Source organism: Zeugodacus cucurbitae, chromosome 3 (assembly GCF_028554725.1).
Source record: "Zeugodacus cucurbitae isolate PBARC_wt_2022May chromosome 3, idZeuCucr1.2, whole genome shotgun sequence".
Classification (NCBI taxonomy): domain Eukaryota; kingdom Metazoa; phylum Arthropoda; class Insecta; order Diptera; family Tephritidae; genus Zeugodacus; species Zeugodacus cucurbitae.
The window spans coordinates 37,888,972-37,913,009 of NC_071668.1; the positions used below are offsets into that span (position 1 = coordinate 37,888,972).

Here is a 24,038-nt window from a genome sequence, read left to right on the forward strand (position 1 = left end):
CTATACGCAGCGATGTTAAAAAAATTTAGGTCGTTTTTTCGGATGGATATAATCTTCTAAAAGAGAAAAATAAAACAATTTTTTTTTCGTATCCTTCAGAAGGAAGATATGTCCTGGGATAATATGTCCCACTGGTATATTTACACGGTAATAATTGGGACTATATATCCCATTGGTATAATTTTTTGAGAATAATAAAATTTAGTTTTTATTTGTAACTCAATTTAAGTTTTATTTATTTATGGAACATGCCAAAACATTCAAAGCATAAGGGCTCTTTGCACATTGAACAAATGTAATACGTGCGTTTTTTCTTTTTTTATTGAGGTGCATAAAACACAGCGTCTGCGGCGATCACCTTTTACTGGCATATGATCTCCCACGTTTAACATTTTTTTTGCTCTTTTTGACCTGGGTCCTTTTGTTGTAGATGTCCTTTTGACTTTTGTCCCAACTCTTCCTTGCGCAATGAGCTGTTCTGCGAGTGGAACAATAAAATTTTTCAGTTGAAACTTTTTGTGGATATTTTCCTGATAAACTATATGGGCATTTACAATAGATGTCATGAGAAGCTTGAAAAATACTTTACGCCACCATTTGCTTGATTTTCTGTTCTGTTCATAAGTTTTAACCTTTTGATCAGATATGTCAACTCCTCCCATGTTCTCATTATAGAAAGCCAATGCTTTAGGACAGTTAGTAACAACCCTTGAACCATCTTTTTGCTTTCTGAAGACTGCGGACATTGTAGGACTATGACAGTTACTCATAACAATAACTTCACGTGAGTCCTGCCATTTTGCTACCATTATACCGGTTTCGCTAATGCAAAATTTACATTCACCTTTCTTCAAACGGTCACTAATGGTTGGCAAGTTCTTTCTATTTTGAATACATGTTCCTACGCAAGCAAATGGCAAAGTTTTCATCAGATTATATGAGGTGAAAAAACGGTCAAAAACCAACACAGTATCTGGATTCCGAATAGTTTTGCACAATTTAAAAACGACTCTCTCCCCTAAAGTTCCTGATAATGTTGAGCATTCCTCTTTACCCGCATAAATATTAAAATCATATGTATAACCAGTTTTAGAGTCACACCTTTGCCAAATTGTTATGCCACGTTTAGTCGGCTTCATCGGAAGATGTTGCTTTAGAGAAGATCGACCTTTAAATTTTGCCATGGACTCATCGATGCTTTGACGCAAACTATCGGTATGAGTTTTGACAAACGTATATTTCAAACAATTGGTAACTTCTTCTATATAATAAAGCTTAGATGCTGCTTCAGGTTTCTCAGGGAAGTTAAAATATAATTTTGACATTAAGGTCTGAAAACGAGTTCGCGACATCGCCTTTTTTATGTACTCATCTCCCATGGATTCATTTTGGGACCAGTAATCAGAAATCTCTGGAAGTTGATTATAACCCATTATAAGCGTAATGCCCAAAAAAATTTTAATTTCTGATGCATCAGTTGGTGCAATATTATAACTTTTTTGTTTTTTTAGAATGCTCAATCGTTCATTTGTGCACTGCGCGATAAAAATAAATAATGATTCTGGAAAAATGCATTTGAAGACTTCGAACTCAGTTGCATTCCTTGAAATTTGAGCCAACAGAATGGGCTCAACGTCTTCAGTGATAGAAAAGCGAGGACGAAATAAAACTGATGGTTCTCCCCATACTACTGGAAGATTGGAACTTTCACTGGATACCACTATTGCATTATCAATATCCGTTACTTCATCATCCTCGCTCGGAGACTCGTCTACTTCGTTCTCGGAATCCGGAATATACTCTGAGTCAGAAGCACTAAAATCACTTACGTCAGAGTCGCTGGAATTGATAATCGCCAAAATGTCGTCTTCCCTCATATTTCTGGCAGATTTTTTTCTATTATTCACTCTGTAAAATTTAAAGATATAAATTCTAAGAATATTTCCATTTCGGAAATGTATACCAATGGGATTATGTGTCCCGCTTATTTGAATTATACAATTCCAATGGGATCATATATCCCAACTGGACAAAACCCCAAATAAACGAATTTATTTACAACATTTTGTTGCGAACTCACCTTATTATATTGAAAAACACTTATTTTATTCACTCAAATTAATTTAGTAAACAGAAACACTTTTATACATTTACAAATAGGCAAACACGTGCACATTCACTGAAGGTTGCTGTCGGTTAATTGCAATAAAAGGCAGTACAGTTATTGAACGAAACCAAATCAGCTGATATTGAACGAAAAATACTGTAAACTACCAATAGGACCTTTTCCTATCTAAATTGAGCTTGAATTGTATTTTTGACGATTTTTTAAATTCCTCTTGGGATGCATGATCCCCATGGTAGTGAAAGGGTTAAGGCTGAGTTAGGTTGTTAAGAATGCAATAGAATCAAATTACTACTTTTGCTCAAATCAAATCCAAGGATAAAGGCTAAATCGCAGTGTGTAAATACTTTTGACGCAAAAAAATGTGTGTAAATACTTTTGACTACTGCGAGTTTTCAGTTCATTTGCTTGTTTCTCCGCCATATTTCTAGCTATTCTTGCCAAACCGACTTCATTCGCTCGGGAATAGATCAAGGTTTACAACAAAATAGCATTTTGTTACTCTGCGACAACAACAACAACAAGCGAAAGCTTTTTGTGTGAAACTTGGAAGAAAACGTCCGATGTGTAAATAATTTTGACTACCTCTGTATATACCTATGGTTGTAAATACATACTTCCATAAAAAATATGTTTATATTTTTATACTAAATACATTTCGTACAATACTAAAATAAAGTACATATTTCATAACTCATATATATATCTGTAGATATGTCTTCAAAAGTTCGAATAGTATCATTACCACTTATCAGTGAAGGTCATGTCACATGTGCACGCATTGCAATCAGAGGTGGGCACTCAGACATATTGTTACATTTGTACACGCATACTATTACTATTTGTGTGTGAAGCAGCGAAAGCACGAAGTTGAGCATGTCGTTCGGCACAACAACAGTGTACACTGAGTCTTGCAAGTTAACGTACAAATGTGCTATTCATTATTATTATTTATTGTTATTACTTTTTACTCTTATTATCTCATTATTATATTATTATCATTATTATATTATATTATTATCTTATTATTATTATTATTATTTAATATATATAATATAATTTGTATGGCAAGAGAAATAATGCCGGCTTAAACAAAATTTAGAATTGCGACCAACAATGTCGTAACAAATAAGACATTGTGCTCTTCCATCCAAATTCTCTATAAAGAAAAAATCTTCTTCCCATTCGCGCATAAACATTGTTAGCTCTCACTGTATATTTGAAATAGCGCAGCGTGGTGTTGATTGAACAAGTGTTTACAAGCTACTGTTTTGCTTTCCAATGGTATGATGGCATCAGTGTTGCCGCGAATCACATTTTTATTTTACCAAATCCCTTGAAAAAATTTACCAAATTAAAAAAAATTACCAAACTTTTTTTTTACAAATTTTATTTATAAAAAATAAAAGAAACACATTAACTTATTTTTTTAAGCGTTTTTTATCTACAAGAGAAATAATTAAAAAAATTAAAAGTATTTCAAAAAAACTTCAGTTCTTGTTTCTCTTAAAATTAATATAAAAAAAAGATATAACAAATATCACTTCGTGTTTCTCTTAACATTGATGACAAAAAATTGGTCATAAAATAACTGCTTGTTCCTTTGAATGAAATAAATTTAGTTATTGTTAACAATCGTTAAATGAGCTTGAAGGCCTTACGAATTTTAAGAAAGTTTAAAAATTCATCAACAATCAAAGAGATCACCACATCTCCTCAATAGCTATAACTTAGACCTCTTTGATTGTTGATAATTTTTCGATTTTTCCAAAAATTCTAATGGCCTTCAAGCTCATTTAACGTTTGTTAACAATAACTAAATTTATTTCATTCAAAGGAACAAGCAGTTATTTTATGACCAATTTTTTGTCATCAATGTTAAGAGAAACACGAAGTAATATTTGTTATATCTTTTTTTTATATTAATTTTAAGAGAAACAAGAACTGACGTTTTTTTGAAATACTTTTAATTTTTTTAATTATTTCTCTTGTAGATAAAAAACGCTTAAAAAAATAAGTTAATGTGTTTCTTTTATTTTTTATAACAACAAGCCAGAAAAAACCAAAAACATTGAAATAAACTTTGTTTTAAGATCAAAGTTGGTTGATCAAAATAAATACATATTCATATGTATTTTTACATTTGACAAAATTAATCAATCAAATATCAAATTTCATTTAAAGTAATGTTTAGCTGCCCACACATAATTTGCTTCATTTTGAGAATTAGCTAGTTCTTTTGCTAGCATTTTGTTATTTATGGTTTTATATAACAATTTATTTCTTGTTTTCGATTTAATTAAAGACAAATCGGAAAACTTCCATTCGGCAGCTGCTGGGGTGAAGTCATCAAATTATATACAAAATTTGTGAGATCTTGGAAGCATGCTTCTTCCATTCCATTTTTAAAAACTGAAATTTTTTCCCAAAAATCTAGAATATTCATTTCCGTGTTCAATTCCAAGTTGGTAAGCCTTAATAATTTCCACTGGCTAACTATAATTTCAGGATCGCTAGTTGCCAAACCTGGGAAGTTTTTTAAAATGGTTCAATCGATAGTTCAGAGTTGGATAAAACTTTACCGGGTATTATTACTAAGTTTTTAACATCTTCTCTTGAAAAGTCGAATCGTTGCTTAATTTGTTTTAAGAGCTCTAAGTAAAATTTGAGAACATTTCTTTTTATTCTTACTTTCTGAAACACATTAGTGTTTTTACTGTGGCTGTTGTTATTTGATAAATTTTTTGTTATTTATGGCAACGCTGGAACAGTGCTGGTTTCATTTATGTCAAATGTGCTTAAGACTTCTAACCAGGGAAGAATTTTATAGTACGTTTTTAAAATGTTTCTACAAAACTATTTGAAAAAAATTGAAGATAATACAATTCAATCGAAATGGACTTAAATTTTGAAAATTTACCAAAATGAATAAAAATTTCACATTTTACCAAGAGGAAAATAATTTACCACATTTGGTAAAATTTTACCAAATCGGCAACCCTGGATGGCATTCAGTCTTCATTGTGCCGAGGGCTACCGATCGTTCGTATTCTATAAATAGCGTAATATTTTGTGCTGCTCGTCGCAGCAGAGGCCCTATGCACTTGTGCATAGGAAAATCAACTTGTGCCCACCTCTGTTCTAAATGCATATATCTACATACATACATATGTTTGCATGTCACTGAACAAACACATAAACTTACATTTGCATATGCGTGCACGTAAGTCTGCCAACCATCACAAAAAATCAAAAGCATTGTTCTACAAAAACAACAAACGTCTCAAGACGCATAAGCAGCATCACAAGTAATATGGCAGCCAATCGACGTAGCCAAATATTGTAGTAAACACAACAAAAACATTTTCATTCATGAACGCAGGCGCACATTCACTTGGCAAAGTTGCTTCATTCATGAAAGCAGAGCCATATACATCTCCCCGCGCATGCCATGCCAACAAACGCCTTTTCGCGACGATGACAAAAATCACAAATTGAAGATTTTTCTAATGTTCCCTCAGAAGGAAAAGTTGCAACGCCGCAAAAACCTAGGGAGAAAAGTGGCAAACATAGCCCTTGAGATGATTTAAATTATTTTTCAGCAAAAATTCTGTGGCTCGCAAAAATTTATGTCGATATGTTTGCATGCTCATACATATTTACGGATGTAGCGTCGCGCAGGCTTTCAATTTTTCGACACATCGAGCTTTGCAGGGCCGTTTCAAGTGATCCCGCTGTAATTATATTTGCCCTTAATATGTATTGACAAATATTGAAGTATTAATGATGTACCTACACAATTAAATACATTTTAATATTCTACCAACATATTAAATCATATTTTAAATAATTACTATTAATTTTTGTAAGAAACAAGGCATAAAACTTAAAGACATTACATGTTGGGCATCTGGGCCTATTAGCCAGCGTACGCTCCACAATCATTACAACTTTTTGACATGAAAACAAAAAATCATAAGCTTCGGCCATTGGTTGACCGTGGCAACGAAGATTTTACATGAAGCCATGAGTGCACATTTTTACATACATATATTGAATGTTGACAAATTGACATATGTATGTACACAATTAGAATGATTCTTTGATATTTGTTTACATGCACACAAATTACAAATGAGCTGTTGTTTATGATTTTATGATATTATAGAAAATATTATTGACCAGAGTAAATAAATATATATAAATATATTAATACATTATTATACATATTCAAAGGTTTTTATGGAATAAATATTGAGGTTGACATTTATTCCATACATATGTGCGCATGTCCTTTAATATCAAATATAAACAAAATATCTATAAATTACATACATATATACGTATATACAAGTCGTTTGCGCAATGTATATAATCGAATCTGTAAGCTTACATTTACTAACATTGAAATTAACACAATTTTTCTCATTTAAACATGAAAACGCTCAAATCTGTTATTTTTGAGCCCTCTGATGTTAAGCTGTGGTGAAACACGCTTATAGCTACATGTGGTGAAACACGCTTATAGAAACGAGTACCCCTTCGAAAAGCGGACCAGAGTGACAATCGGCACACCATGAACCTTCTCTATATTATACGTTCTCTGACAATATTGCCAACGAAAATGCCACGAACTCCCACTAACTCTCTAAAATTTTGATTAAATGGGAGTTAGTAAACGGAGTTAACTGAGATAACTCTCGAATTAACCCCGATTAAAGCAGTTATTCCGAGTTAACGCCGCCGTATGTCAGGGGTATAACGGACTTCTTCGTTACAGTATTGAAAATCGCTCAATTGTATTATCACCCTTTTCTTCTCTAACTTTTTACAATTCTCTTGCAACGACACAACTACGGTACTTTGCGTGATGAAAAAAGCCGCTATTACAATATTTGGCAAACTATTTTTGTAACTTTGCAATCAGTTGCAGGATGTTTGCTTACACATTTCACACATCTGCAGTTGTTTGTCCACAGTTTGTGCACTGTGGAATTAATTTTGTAGCTTTGATAGGCTAAACCTTGATTCAAGTACTAATGGTTTTAATCTATTGAACATTGAATATTACTAAAAACATATCAACCGTTTCTTAGTCTTTACGTATTAGTGTATTAAACACGTTTAAAACGTTAATGTCCTGATCGTTTAAATAATTTAACAAATTATGAGTGGTGTAAGTTCTTTATCATTACCTTTATTGGCCTATTATGTTTGCTCTTGAAGTTAAAGGTATATTTTCGCTTGACAAAAAATTTATTATTGTGCTATATTAATTAACATCGAAGGTAGGCGCTATTACTAAAAAGCATTATACGAATGTAAGTTATTGAAATTACGTCGTTTGAGTGGATTCTGGTCTTTGTTTTTGTTCTTTAAAGGTCTATTAATTTTTAGAAAAGTATTAGCTTCAGATTTTTTGATTAGCGCATGTTTTTGTGAATCCACTCAGTTTTTTTAGCTAGTTCATTTTCATCAGTTAACTTTCATACTATAGCTTCTAGTCCTTCATTTTCTTTTTTTTTGCGCTATGTTATCTTTATGTAGTTGATCACATATCACTTCTAAAGTATGAAGCATTTCATTTATAAATGAGTAAGTTTTTTCGAATTGCATAACTTTGTCACCTCATCCAGAGGTTCAGTACTTTTTATTTTTTAATGACTTCCCAACTGGGTAGTAGTAACGTTAATGCAGGAACCAAAACTTCACCAAAGAAATATTTCACTTGTTTTTTTTTCAGGCGAAGCAACTATTGCGACTGACAAGAAAGCATGTAGCCGTCATCGAATGCAAGCAATTCCAAATTTTCTTTTCAGCAAACTGATTTTTATATTATTTTTTGACAAATAAGTCAATATTTAAAAAAATGAGCTGTTTCTTATAGCCTAGACACACATGTAGTAACAATACTATTGTTCGTACAAATACCAGATGTGTGTCACCAAATACTAGCACTTTACCATGTGAGCAATCTAGTATTTTGCTGGTAACAATATCAGCATTTTTTTTGTGGTATTTCACTAAACACAGCTGAAAATAGGTTTGAATCCTAGGAGAGAGCTCAAATATGTACATACAAACGCTTTTCAAAATATTTTGTCAAAATGAGTTTTCAAAAATAAAAAAAAAAAAATAAAGGAAAATAAGAAATTTTTCAGAATTTATTTTTTCAGAAACGCCAAGGCAATGTACCGTTTTGGTTTGTTACACGATTCGGCGATATAATTTAACGACTTCTGTGTTTTGTGGAGAAAATACGTGGTTTTGTATTATTTTGCAATAATAAATCTTACTTTCTCCATTTCATGAATGTGAATGTTTATTGTTTACAATTTTTTGAAATATCGAATGTCTATGAAATAGATTCCAGTATTTGGGTTTACTACAAATCGATGTGTGTCAATGTACGTAGTAAACACAATACCATAATACTTTACTGTTTTTCCAGCATTTCTCTTTGTATAAACATTCTATTTTCTTAAGTTTTTTATTCACCTTTTCAGTTTCGTTTCAATGAAATATGTCTTCATATCTTCAGGCACTTGAACTAAACAGGAATAATTTCAATACACTTTTTACTTTTAAACCAGATGAGAATTGAGATACATACATTTGTACCATTTTAAATAAACGTGAATTTTAATAAATCAAAAGCTTAAATTTATTTAAAAAAGTATTGATTTTATTAATTTCTTTGTGTTTACTTGGTATCAAGTTAATCAACTTCAAGATAGCCGGCTTGCCAAATAAAAGAAAATAATTAGTTTTAAATATAAACAAATGTGGTGTATTTGGGTGTGTGGGGTTTAAACACTTTGTGTGATTATGTTCTCATGTTTCTTCAATTACTAGCACCAACGTACGCATTTGGGTTGTTTTGTTTTTTAACCCTAACGCGATGAAAAAATAATTCCTCTAAAATGCTTAGAAATATGCTCCTCTTTAATCGAATTAATCATGCTTCGAATTTCCCACACAGAACAAAACTATTTACCTCATTTCATGTTCTTATTAAATTAGTGAAAGAGAAAACATAATTGTCATTAGTGACAAAAAAAAAATTCAAAAAGGCAAATGAAAAACTATTAAAAACTTAGGTAATTTGCGCTCAAAAGGGAGTGTCTCATCCGAGGTTTTATTCTTCGATTTTTCATTGGTATTCCGATTTTATGTGGTGGGACCCAAACCCTACGCACAACCGCAGAAGCGGGTTCGCCTTCTCACTTTAGCTCGCCTCCAAACGGCTGTTTGTTGGCTACCCAGAGGATACTTGGTCTAAAACCGAAAGTCGTGAGCTGCTTGAATCATGTGGAGAAGAATCGTTTCTGGCCACTCCCAAGTGAATGACAATCAAAAACTTTCCTCACTTACATGAACTTCTACTAGAAACAATTGGATTTCTGCAACGACAAAAAACAAGCTGGTACGATGAGGAATGCCGTCTCGCAGCGGAGAGAAAACAGACTGCATACCTCGCAACGTTGCAAACGACCACAACACGTGCGGGATGGGGTAGATACCGAGAGCTGAAGAGGGTAGTGAGACGCATTTGCAGACAAAAAAAGAAAGAGGCCGAAATGCGTGCTTGAGATGCTGCGGGGGCCGATAAATTACCGGCCGAGCTCTTCAAATACGGCGGCGAAGAACTGATAAGGTGCATGCATCAGCTTCTTTGCAGAATATAGTCGGAAGAAGCGAATGGGTCTGGAGGTGAATGAGGACAAGACGAAATATCTCCTGTCATCAAGCAAACAGTCGGCGCATTCGCGTCCTGGCTCCCACGTCACTCTTGACAGTCATAACTTCGAAGTCGTAGAAAATTTCGTATACCTGGGAACCTGTATCAACAACACCAACAATGTCAACCTCAAAATCCAGCGCATTATCACTCTTGCCAACAGGTGCTACTTTGGACTGAGTAGGCAAATGAAAAGTAAAGTCCTCTCTCGGCGAACCAAAATCAAGCTCTACAAGTCGCTTATCATTCCCGTCCTGCTTTATGGTGCAGAAGCTTGGACGATGTCAACATCAGATGAGACGACACTAGGAGTTTTCGAGAGGAAAATTTTGCGCAAGAATTATGGTCCTTAGAACATTGGCAACGGCGAATACCGCAGACGATGGAACGATGAGCTGTACGAGTTCAGCGAATAAAAAGACAGCGGCTACGCTGGCTAGGTCATGTTGTCCGAATGGACGAAAACACTCCAGCTATGAAAGTGTTCGATGCAGTACCCGCCTGAGGAAGTCGAGGAAGGGGAAGGCCTCCACTCCGTTGGAGGGACCAGGTGGAGAGCGACCTGGTTACACTTGGGATCTCCAACTGGCGCCGAACTGCGAATGAAAGAGACGAGTGGCGCGCTCTCATCGATTCGGCTATAACCGGCTAAACGGTTCAACGCCAATCACATACATACAATTTGCGCTCATATAACAAAAAAGGTAAATCAAATGGATTTCTTGTAATTTTTTATTATAATTTATATTTAATAAACTAATTTATTACATTATTCTAGCTTAATATCCAGCAATACAACAGCAGCATATATCTCACAAAATCTGGAAACAGCAGCAAACGAAGCAAATGTATGGGCAAGCCAAAGGCGGACTCGAACATACTATGAATAGCGGGACACACAGCTACAAGGTCGCGTTTTAATGTACATTAACAATGGGATAGATTCTCAGTGCTGCATTTTAATGTACATATTTAATTTCTAATAAATTGACAAAGTTGCATTTTAGTAAATAAAATGCTTTGAATTTAAATTCGATAATTTATATAATTATTTTGTTGCGCGCCAACATTCCCCCCTCCATGAACTTCATGATCCAACGTAGGGTTCACCCTTTAAGATCTAGGCGAGCAAGTTTTACTACTGGACGTGTTATCAAGCCACTACAGCGCGTCTTATTTGTCCCTCATTTCCTTTGATGTCATACAGCACTCATCCTTTTGCCCAAGTGTTTCGTTTAGTATTTTCATAAGCAATTATTACAATGTCTTTTGGAGCGATTGGTTCTGGTGCATTTTCGAACCATTTTGCGCTTCTTGTTAGCCCTGTCAAGTATTCGCGAATCCATCGCCTCCAAAATCGATCGGCCAACGCGCAGGACATACGAAATTGTTTATTCAGCAAAGAAGGATGATCCACATCGCGATCGTCCTTTTCGTGGCAGGTGATATCTTTTCAATTTCCTCAGCTAATATACGATTAGCGCCTCTAAAATTAGTGCCATTATTCGACATGATTCACCGTGGAAATCCCCGTCGCGATATAAACAACGAATCTGTCGATAGTGATGATATCTCAATATGTAATGGACGCCGTATCATTCTTCTCAGCACAAGCTTCGGCACCGATAGTGTCTTCGATGCAACTAGGCTGCAATTAACATTGCCATGCGTAGTTGAACGCAGAAATGCCACATATGCATATATATATATATATTTGGCGTGGGAACCGCTTTAAGCGATTATAGCCGAAACCACCAGAGCGCGCCAATCGTTTCTCCTTTTGCTTTTTGGCGCCAACTAGAATCACCAAGTGAAGCCAAGTCACTTTCCACTTGATTCTGCGTTGGATATCGAGGCTGACATTGTTTGTGTTGTTAATGCAGAGAACTTACAACATAGAGAAGGAGCATTTTGATTTTTGTATGAAGTTCGATACGGTCATTTACAGAGTTTATAATTGGCTAGTAGGGAATTCACCATTCGCTCGTTACTCGTTATTATTTAACAGAATTGACTGCCGGGGAATGAACATTTGTGATGATTGGCATTTTGATGTGATATGCCCATGCTTTGATATGATAAACTATTTTGACTTTTTATAAATTTTAACTGATTAATAGGATTTTTTCTGCTCATAAATAATACTTAAAAGAATTTGTAAGAAAATAAATAAAAATTTATTTCAATATTTCGGTTTCCTTTATAAATGAAATGTGAAAAATATTTAATAGAATTTGTAGGAAATTAAAAAAATATTTTTCAATATTTCAACTTTATAAATGAAATGTGTTAAAATTTAAAAAATTGCTACATATTAAACAAACTTATAGGTATAAATGAGCATTTGTATGTATAGATATGCATATACACATGTATATATTATCTGTCATATGCGCGATCGCATAAAAAACCTCCCACGTACACGATATTTCTACATATGTATGTATCTACTACATTCATTCATAAATATATTTTTATGTAAGCGTAAAAAGGGAATTCCTTCATATGAGCAATCACCAACGCACAAATATTCGCGAATGACCTACAAACTTACAAGTGTACGCAACAACAAACGCACCAATTAGAATATGTGAATGTGAATGACCGTCAAAAACCAAACCAACGCATATACAAACTTACATACATGAGTAACTCACTACAAAAAACTATGAACATCAAGAAGCAGAAACAATATGTCAACTCTTTTCCCCGCTGCACCCGTCGGTGTAGACAAACTGCTTCCTCGCGACGAAGACAAAAGCTAAAATCATATTTCGATGTTGATGCTGAAGTCAAAGCGAAAAGTGGCAACAGTTCAAGCAGCTTGACAAAAATCACAAAAGAATCAATTTTCATATTTGCCATCAATTGTGGCAGAAATATAAAATATGCGGAAAAATAAGACTTCGGCCAGGATTTGAACCCGTGCACTGTCTAAATAACGGATGCGCGCGTACCACTCGCACCATGAAAGCTGTTGAAAATCAATCAGCTTAATTGATATTTCATAATCCATAGGACAAGATGCTCGTTCTAATAGAAATATGAAAATGATTCTCGGCCACTGCCAGTTTTCTCTTCTGAAGGAAATATCAGAAATTATTTGAATTTGTGATTTTTAGCATCCCAGACAATGCCGCTTTTGGGCAAGGCATGCGCGGAGATGTGCGCGACGCTTGCGCTTATGAATGAAGTTCACATGCTTTGTTGTTGATACGCATGCGTTTCAACATGGAAATGTGTTGTAATTTTTTGTTGTAGGCGAGTTGCTTTTTCCGAAGATGTGTCGAAGTGACAAATCTGCGGAATGTAGATTTGTATATTCACATTTATATGTACATCTGTATGTACATATAAATTTTTGCACGCGTATGGTAGTAAAAATATTTGAACATACACATTGTTATGAAATTTGCCGACGGCAAATCAATGATTGTTCGAGTCCAGAATGATATTATAGATTTGTTATATAGTTTATTTAAATAATTAAAGAATAAAATGGACTTTTTAATCAGATTTGAATAAAAAATATCTAATAAAAATTAAATGAAATAAAAATATTTATGAATAATATATAAATTTAATAAAACACGACTTTCAGGATTGACTATCATCAATTGGCGAATTTTCGCACAATCAGTGAATTATCATTCATATGTACATACATATGTATATTCACACATATTTTCTTATTTTGCCTATTAAAGGAATTCCCTAGTTGAGAAAGGGCAACAGGTTCGACGCTCATCATAAACATAATTTTTCATTCATTTCATTAATAATTGGGTAAAAATATGATTTTAATTATTAATTATTTCAATTTATAAATTAGTTTAAAATAACTTGAAATAAAAAAAAATACAAAATTTAAATGAATTTGAAAAACATCAAATGATTATTTCATGTGCCAGCGATTTCTCGTTTTACAGATTTCCTTCTGCTAAAACTGAAATCGCTGTTAACTTTTCATGAGGTGAGTTCCCCAGTAGCGTGGTAAATTCCCTAGTACACTTCTTTCAGATTTGAATTTCAGTCGCTGTCGAACCTGCACCTTCTCTATGTTGTAAGTTCTCTGGTTAATGCTGGTTCCCAGATAAACGAAATTGTCTACAACTTCAAAGTTATAACTGTCAACAGTGACGTGGGAGCCAAGCCGGGAGTGCGCTGACTGTTTGTTTGATGACAGGAGATATTTCGTCTTGTCCTCATTCACCACTAGACCCATACGCTTCGCTTCCTTATCACGTCTGGAAAAAACAGAACAAACGGCGCGGTTGTTGCTTCCGATGATATCAATATCATCGGCGTACGCCAGCTGCTGTACACTCTTATATCTTAGCTCTGCAGCTCGTATTATTTTTCCAGCATTGATTGAAGAAGTCGAACGATAGTGCGTCACCTTGTCTGAGACCTCGTTTGTATTCGAGCGGCTCGGAAAGGTCCTTCCCGATCCCGACGGAGCTTTTGGTGTTACTCAACGTCAGTTTACATAGCCGTATTAGTTTTGAGGGGATACCAAATTCAGACATCGCTGAAAAGGTGGTGAGTGTCGATTCTTCTCTCTCGGGTCTTTTCCAAGATTTGGCGCAGGGTGAATATCTGGTCCGAAGACCAATTGTTTCGGCTGCAGCGGTATGCAATGAGTTTGAGATGCCGTTCCACAGCTCCCTTATATCGAGATGCTGATGAGTCCTCTCAGAGAGCAGGAGTGCAAGTCGAGTAGAAAATCGTTCGGCTGTCGGTTGTGATTGCAACTTTTCGACGTCGAACCTTACTTGTGTTTGTTGACGGGCGTTCCTTGTTGCTGCTAGATAATGGTCAATATTTTGTCCTCGGAGCGTGCGCACATCTAAAGCACAGGCGACATGTCTTCCGTCTATCATACATCTTGTAGTATCATCGCCAAGCACGATTTTGACATCGTGACGGGGGCAGCGCTCATAGGTGCGTTCTAGGCGCTCATAGAAAGCATCTTTGTTCACATCGTCCTTCTCTTCCGTTGGGGCGTGGGCGCAATGAAGAACCTCACTTTGATGCGGATTGTGGCAAGACGTTCATACACCGGGGTGAAAGCCAGGACTCGGCGACGGAGTCTCTCTCCCACCACAAATCCAACACCAAATTTGCACTCCTTTTTATGGCCGCTGTAGTAGATGGCACAAGGAGCCACCTTCTTCCGTCCTTGTCCCGTCCATCGAATTTCTTGGATGGCGGTGATGTCAGCCTTTAGTTGTATGAGGACATCAATCAGCTGGACAGTGGCACCTTCCCAATTAAGGGTCCGGACATTCCAGGTACATGCCCTCAAATCGTGATCCTTAAAATAAATGCAGGGGTCGTCATCAAAAGTGGCATATGCTGTAGCCAAATTGCATTGTAGCATCGTGGAATTCGAACCCTGTCGATACAACGTAGATTTCGCAGCCATTGCCACCATTCTAAACTGTTCGTGTAAAGGTTCATCCCAAGTTATGCCTGATCGCCATACATCTTGTAGTACAATAAACCCCAATAGACCGAAAGAGTCGAATATAGTCACCACTCGAAGTATTTGTTGGATTTTTATTATTTTGTTGGAAAGCTGGACTCGTCGAAGACTTCAGGCTTGAACTTTTGACAAAAGGTTAGCACATCGCTGGTAAGCAACTACCACATACCGAGAACCTTTTGGAGCTCGGATCCTGGCTCAACGTCGGTCAGACTGGTATCACGCACCTTAGCGGCTGCGTCCCATAATTTGTTTTTGTTGATGTTCATAACTGTGGGGCCATGATGATTGTTACCATGATTTTCCTCCTTTCGAGATCTCATCGACATTCAGTATTCAGACGTAACCCTTCTCGATATAGTCATCTATTTTCCCAACATTTCTCTCCATTATCCTTTCCAGACATTGTAGACGGATGTATTATCCAAGCTTATTAACAAACATGCCTTGCAGTTGGTGTATGGTAGTGTGGGTAGTGACTTCAGGTGTTTGTGTTCATTTAGGGTGTCCATGCTCAGAGTCTGTTGCGGTAATTCGAGGTCGGTGATAGTGCTCATAATTTTGGAGCTCATCTCTTGGTGTGTTATTACGCCTGTACATCTCAAGCACAACTTCTCACCAGTACCGTCGATACCAAGCTGCTCAGACAACTTACTATCCATCAATGTGCATGACGCCCCTTCACCAATTAAAGCAAAGGTTTCTACTGTAGTTTTCGGGCCACACAGAATGACGGGAATGTAACGGAAAATGGCTCTCTTAAACTCACGTTGATGTAGACTATGTAGTAGTGGGTTGTGCCCCATACAACACCCATCTACTCCGCAAACTTTACAGTGTCTTACCATGTGGGTTTTAAAACATCGAATGCAGAGTCCTTTATCTTTGATTAACTGCCTGCGTTTATTTCGACTATTTGCTATAAAGTCTGAACAATCAGAAATATCGTGCTACTTGTCGCACAGAGGACAAGCTATGGGTTTTTCGTTAATGGTGTTACTTGGCTGGCGATGCACGATGCGAGCACAAATAACCAATCATCAAAGGCCACAATATCCACGCGAGATGTAGATATTCGTCGACGACCCCAGTCTAACCTCATATCCCCTGGGAGTTTCCTCAAAAACTCGTTAATTAGCATGGGATCGTTAAGATAGTCACTAAGGCCTAACGCCTGCATTGTGGCTCTATAATTTTGCACAGCCAATGCAAGATCGATCAAGTTATTCAGTCGATCGGTTCTCACTGCTGGCATCTGTCTCAGTTTTTATTGTAGCGTGTTATGAATAATGTCTGGTCGACCGAAAAGCATACGAAGAGTTGGTTCGATGGCTAGATGAACTGTAGATGGCATCATCAGCATTCCACGGACTGCTTCCACCGCAGCTCCTCGTAGTGACTTTTGTAGTCGAATTAAGTTTTCTTGTTCAGAAAACCCGCAGCGTTCCCTTGACTGCTCGTAGTTTGTTATAAACAGCGGCCACTACTCTGGTCTTCCTGAGAACGGTTGCAGATCTTTGCTTATCGCCTGTCTTGTCGCTATATGTGATGGGCTCAAACTCGCATCACAATTGTTCCGAACATGTCTCCATGCACTGTCGTTGACGGGCGCATAACCTACATGTGGTTGCCCGAAACAGTTGCGTGCAGGGACGAAGGGTGTATGTAGTGCGGCAGCACTGCACGACCAGTTGTATGGCTAATCCCACGTTGATTAGATGGATTCTCTCCTTGATTCTCTCGTCCGCTGATGTTTTTCCCTTCCTTTTCTAATTAGATTCATATAAGTTTGCTGTTTCTTCTTTGTTAAGTTGGTGGTTTTGCATTGTCTTCTAATTCGTGTTTCATCCAGTTTAGAGGACAATGCATGTGTTCATTTAGTATGAACATCCCGGCCTTGCAGGGTTTGTGAATAAAAGCTATTAATTGAATGTTTCAAAATTGTGTTAAAGTAATATCGTAATTGGGTTTATTGTGTACTTATATTTATATCGCACAAGCACCTGTGAGGGACCAACAGAGTGCTGCGGTTTGTGCGATAACAGTGTCGTTGTCGGAATTTAACAATCCGAGTTTCATAATTTTTGAGTATGTATCTGCGCCTAGTTCCAATAGGATTTAATCGTCTATGAAAAACATCGGATCGGCTAGGACTTATTGTCGAATTTATTGATGCTTTCCCCACTTATGCCACGATAGGGTCGGGTGGGTAAGTCGTTTATTATAAGGCAGTTCATTTCAACTTGCCAGTCCGGATCAGTGAGCGATCCTATAACGATTTTGCGCATACGGTGTGAGATACGTTGGCAGTTTACGGGTAGTGTTGATGATGGTTCGAAATTAATTCCATTTTTCATCGAGTTTAATTTTAATAATCGCCGTTGGTATAAGGGTCGGCGCGGCCAGTCCTTGAACTTAGCAACTGCGTCAAACTTTTCATTAACGTTCATTTTTATACATCTTGAACATATCACCAATCGGTGATCTTATTTGCATATTCCCGACGTGTTTGTACGTACGTTTTGTTGGATGGGTTATAGTATGCCGGGCCGTGCGATGTGTACTTGCCCTTTCTTCACGAATTGGGGAAAGTCGATTTAAGGGTACCCCCCATTCTCGATTAAAAAAAAATCGTTTTTTTTTTTTATTTAATTCGAACCTATAACTATACACGAATGTTACCCAAGAATTTGCTTCTCAAACTGAAAAAGGCGATTTTCAAAATTTCAAAGGTCCTCCATTTTGTTAATTTTTGTGCGAAATTAATAATCCTAGTTCATACCTGACTAAGCTTGTACTCTTTCTAGTCCCGTTGGTATTTTTGGTTACAGAAGTTCCAATGAGCGGAAATCACATGCGGCGCCGAAAAGAAGCGCCTTTGTTTGACCACAAAAAAACCCCTTAAAACAGTGTAGACGTCGAGATAGGGTCCCTTCTTCAGAGAGTTTCTAAATTGGTAGTGTCTTCACTTAGTGGGCTTCAAGGGCAAGAATTCAAGCAGCTTTCGATTCAGTTAAGAAGGGTTGCTAATTCTTCAAATGTTCACTTTTGCTTCCCAGAGTCCACCCATGTGTGGAGCTCCTGGAGGATTAAAGTGAAGTTGATTTTTTGGTGTGCTTCACTTGTTATTACTTGCGTTTTGAGTGATTTCATGAAGTCTCGCCGATCGCTGATTAAGAGCTGAAACGCTCCAACGAATTTAATTCCATTGTCTGAGTAAAGATCGGCGGGACATCTTCGCCTGGAAAAAATGCGAGTGAATGCGGTCGTGAATGGGGTAATGAGATCGGGTAATGGGTAATGAGATCGCTGACCGGTTCTAGGTGTATTGCTTTGGTTGCAAAACACACAAATACGTACACATAAAAATTTGTTATCAAGCATGCTGTTCCCGTGTAATTTTAATGTCGTATGGACCGCCGAATATGAATGAGGACAAGACGAAATATCGAATGAAGACAAGACGAAATATCTCCTGTCATCAAGCAAACAGTCGGCGCATTCTCGTCTTGGCTCCCACGTCACTGTTGACAGTCATAACTTCGAAGTCGTAGATAATTTCGTATACCTGGGAACCAGTATCAACAACACCAACAATGTCAGCCTCGAAATCCAGCGCAGAATCACTCTTGCCAACAGGTGCTATTTTGGACTGAGTAGGCAATTGAAAAGTAAAGTCCTCTCTCTGCCAAAATCAAACTCTACAAGTCGCTCATCATTCCCGTCCTGCTTTATGGTGCAGAAGCTTGGACGATGTCAACATCAGATGAGACGGCACTAGGAGTTTTCGAGAGGAAAGCGTAAGCTTTTTCAGATGCATTAGAGAATCCATGAAAGCTGATTATCACTGATATCGAGAAGTGGGTCCACCGGTGAATTTTAATAAAATTAAGGGTTTCATAATCCTTTATGAAGGTTTTCCATCGATGTAGAGTTAAAGGTTTTAGACTCTCATCCCAATTGGTTTTATCGAGCCATATCTGTTGCATTATTATTTTGGCTGTGATTATAACGGGGCTGAGACATCCAGCTGGGTCAAATAATTTTTCTGTTGTCGATAAAACTTCTCTCTTAGTAATTGAAGTCTTATCTGGAATAGGGTTGATAAGAAAAAATAATGCGTCTGTTTTGGCATTCCTATTCCCAGGGATTTAGGCTATCGGTTTCGGGTAAACTGAATAAGTTGGTGTACAAAAAAATCCTCTGAAGGGATTCCATGTGTCTGGAGTTGCCCAATTCGATGTTTTCCGGGTTTTTAAAGGGTAGAGTTACTACATATCGCACTGTTGAGTGTTTGCGGGTGGTTTTTTCATAATTCTACTCACACAAGATATCGAAATTTGAGGGTAAGGGCTTTCTCGGAATTTCTTCTACTTCCAATTGTGTTAGCAGCTTATTATAGAGGGTAAAATGGGTTTATCTGCCGTGGGCGAGGAAAGAATCCAGGCCGAATTCTGTTTCTTGGGCTGTAGTGTGCCGAAAACATTTCTCTGTACCCCACCGTACATTTGTGGGTACAAGTCACTTCCAATAAGGATGTCAAATGGTCTGGGTTTGTAAATGTATAGGTCCGCTAAATTGAAACCGAGTTTCATATTGGCACTTGTTGGGCGAGTGGGTAATTGGGCAAATTATCCGTTAAGGTTTTTAAATAAAAAGCCGGGGGATTTTATCTTAAACTCTTTGTTTGTTGGGTGAGTTCGCAAGTTTTGGTAACTTTTGGGGAGACTGTGTTATTTAATGCTGTCACTTGCGCATTTCTTAAGTTTGTTGGTATTTCCAATCTCCTTTGGAATTTTTCCGAAATGAATATGGCCTCTGAGCCTGAGTCTATAAGAGCTCTAAGTATAGTTGTCCTTTGTTGTAAACTTGCACACTAACAAAATCGGCTATCTACATGAGCTGAGTGGGTTTTGGGTTCTATTTGCGTTGGACTGCAACAGGGTGGTTTGAATCAAGAGCCGGGTTTGAGGCTCTTGGTCCTTGCGGCTGGGAATGAGGTCTGGGTGTCACCTCTTTGTTAAGAAGAGTGTGGTGTTTCCTTTTGCATATTCTGCACAAGTATTTGCTCTTGGATCCTTGGAATTATGCGATAATGCAAGGCAATTATAACAATAACCATTATTTTTTATGGTAGTTATTCGGTTCTCGACATATATTTTTTAAATTTTAGGCATTCCCGAATGGATTGTTGTGTTCTACACAATTTACAACTCTCAATAAGTACAGATCTTTTCGAGGAGTTGTTGCTTCTAATAGGGTTTTCGATAGATTATAAAACAGTTAAAGTTGAAACGTTCGCATGAAAGGTGTTATATTTCCTGTCCATTCCTATTCTAGAGGGTCCACTTTCGGAGTGGGTAGCTGGAACGGATTCAGTCAGATTTCCTACAGTTTCCAGGGATTTGGATCGATGGGTAAGGGACGCGTCGAAAACTTTCGGAGTTGTCTTCCAGGTTGTCTTAAAATTGATGCTGCAGGGTTTTGGGTAAGAATATTAAAATACTGTCCCAACTGATGGTATCTATATATATGTACATTATGCAGATTTGTCAAACACTTCTTTACAAGCTCTCTGAAGGTGTTTGACCGCCCTTGCGCTTTCCTGGTTTGCTTGGGGTAGATTGAACAAAACTTTCAATTGCGCGTTAACTTGCTTATTTTCATTTTGTGATATGAGGTCCCTCCATGCCATCACGAAACCATCATATGTTAGGGAGGCGTTTTTATTCGCTCTTGTATCTTCTCGGGTTTTTTGAATTAGGTGAAACAGTCTCTCCACGTTGCTATTTTTTTATTATTTATATATATGGCCGTAAATATGTTATATATATCAGTATCACATGGGGGTAGATTTAATGAGGATCCTGGGCCCATCAATGATTTTTCTTCTGACGCTCGTTCCTTAATGACTGGATTTGGGGTCTTGAGATCATTAATCGTTTGGTTGATTGATCCCAGGCATTTAAATAATAGCTGATGCCCTCTTTTGAATTTATCTTTTACTTAAGCCAAGTCAATAGTTTCGCCGGATTTCTGTGGGGCTCTACGAAAGGTATCGTACGACTTATTATTCTTGTCGTCAATGGCATTCAATTCAATTCTTATCTTTTCTTTATCTATATGTATATATAAATGACAGTCCGGTTAGTTACACTATTTATAATTCAAGAACGGCTGAACCAATTTGGCTTAAATTTGGTTTGAAGGTAGCTTAGCACCGAAGGCATTCCATATAAAACACAAATTTACTAACACAAATTTACTATACAAATCATCAGAATAGGCGTTCATTTGGTAAGATTAAAATAGTATATTCAGAATACTGTTCAAATAGTTTTATATAGTAGCAGATATTTACAAATACCATAGATAGGCAATATTGCTTCATTTTTATCTGTTTATTTTTTAGTTTTTTATTCACATTTGATGTTTATGTTTTATATTGCGTGAATCGAAACCTGTATGTATATGAATTGCATAGAAACCGTTTAGCTGGTTACAGCTGAGTTGATGATAGCGCGCCACTCCTCTCTTTCCCTTGCAGTTCGGTGCCAGTTGGAGATCCCAAGTGTAACCAAGTCGCTCTCCACCTGGTCCATCCAACGGAGTGGACTCCTTCCCCTTCCTCGGCTTCCTCCGGCTGGTACTGCATTGAACACTTCCAGAGCTGGAGTTTTTTCGTCCATTCGAACAACATAGTCATAGTCAGCTTAGCCGCTGTCTTTTTATTCGCTGAACTATGTCAATATCGTCGTATAACTCGTACAACTTATAATTCCATCGTCTGCGGTATTCGTCGTTGACAATGTTCTGAGGACCATAAATCAAACAAGTATCGAAAAAATAGTTAGCTATAATTAAATGTAAAAATCTTGCATCCGTTTCTTTAATTATTTTATTCAATTGCATATATCGAGATCTCTTTACTTCACGTGATGTATTTAAAATATGTACGATTGAAGAAAACTAAGCAACAGCCAAAAAAAAATTCCAGCCGATGGTCGAGTATAGCATGTGACATTCTGACAAACAGATGAATACAATAGGGCCATTCAGAATCTTGTGCAAATGCTCTTGCATCTTTGCAATTGCAAATTAGCGAGCATATTTATATATTTGCTTTTAACCTAACAAAATGTACAGGGATGCAATTGCTACACCCTTGCAAATAAGCAACACTAAAACACTATTGTATTGTGTGAAACACTGTTTTGCAAATTATCAGAGGGAAATAAAGGGGACTATTTGCAGGAAGCACCAGAAATGGAGGTAAGTAAAAATATAAAATTTTTGCTGTGAGCACTTATTGGCAGTCTTTAACCGAAAGCACTTCGTCATTGCAATACTTTATAATTCATTCTTCATTTGTTTATCAAAAATTTACTATTAATAGGTACCGACAGAACAATTTTTTTTATACACTACATGGGAGCTGATTCGGTGCAAAGTGAGGCACTTGAAAACCTCTTTTGAAAAAGTAAGCGATTGGCGAAAGTCAACAGGAGCAGGCCTTCTCGAGTCCAACTTTGGGATGTCGAGTGTTGAAGGTAAGCTTAATGAATATGAAGAAATTTTGTAAAATGTTAATGTTTCAGGCAAAGTGCTGCAGATGTGCCCTCATTTTAATCAACTCAACGATATTTTTGGAACAAAACGTTCAGCTGCATTGTCTTTTTAAGTGTTCGTTACTGGCAACGCGCCCATCATGGACGACAGCGCGACTTTATAAATATTGGAAGCAACTATTTGCGATGTGGGAGAAGAAAATCAATATTTAATTGATCTTATCAATGACGAAAATCTACCATCAGGCAATGTAAGTCAAATTCCACAAAAATCTTGTTGCTTTCCAAGCAGATGGAAAAGAAATGTTTAAAATTAAAATTGAATTGAAAAAAGGAGAAAACCCCAAATGATTTCGGTTTGAGTGATAGAAGATTGCAAGCAGATATTGAATACAAGAATCGTGAATTGGATTTAAAAATGTTAGAGTTGGAAAAAGACGAGAGATTGAAAAAACTTCAAATTAAAAAAGATAAGTAAGATAAGTTTGAAATTGAGATGAAATATAAGTATTCCTCTCAACAGTAATTTATAAACAACTTCCCTTTCTTTCTGCTTACAATCTTTTACCACCCCAATCTAAACTAATTACTTTAATTTAATTATCGGATTATTTTGTATACAATAATTTAATGTATAGATATATTAATGTATATTATTTAAACATATTGACAGAACTGAGAAATGAATTAAAACACATTTAAGAAAACATTAAATAATGGCTTGTCTTTTAATTTCTCCAATAATGTTGGGTGTATCGTCGTCAGGATCAGTAGAATCTTCTGTAGTGGTTGGTAGATCTGAAATATTATCGAACGAAGGGAACTATTATTAATTAAAATATTATGGAGAATACAACAGACAAGAAACCAATCGCAGCATAATTTATGGTTTTTTTGTTAGACAGACGCATCCTTAACTGCTTAAGACTTCCAATTTTTTCTTTCAGAAGCCCAAACAATGCTCTATTCTAACCCGGTATTTGCTATGTCGTAAATTAAAAGCAATTTGGGCGTTTCTATTCAACTGTCTTGTGTTGCTTCTGTAGAGGGTTATTAACTATTTCGATATACATATACGTTTATCATGCCAACTTCCAGGATGACCAACCACGACAT

The 24,038-nt window shown here is 36.6% G+C and overlaps 1 protein-coding gene and 1 long non-coding RNA gene across 7 annotated transcripts in view; both read left to right on the plus strand.

Annotated features, from left to right (window-relative positions):
* Positions 1–24,038, plus strand: part of LOC105220378 (probable nuclear hormone receptor HR38) — a 319,583-nt gene that overhangs the window by 261,903 nt on the left and 33,642 nt on the right. The gene's annotated exons all lie outside the window — the stretch shown is intronic.
* Positions 18,187–23,613, plus strand: LOC128920485 (uncharacterized). The gene is made up of 3 exons (XR_008470550.1): positions 18,187–22,626; positions 22,751–22,904; positions 22,953–23,613. It is a non-coding gene; the product is annotated as an uncharacterized LOC128920485 (long non-coding RNA).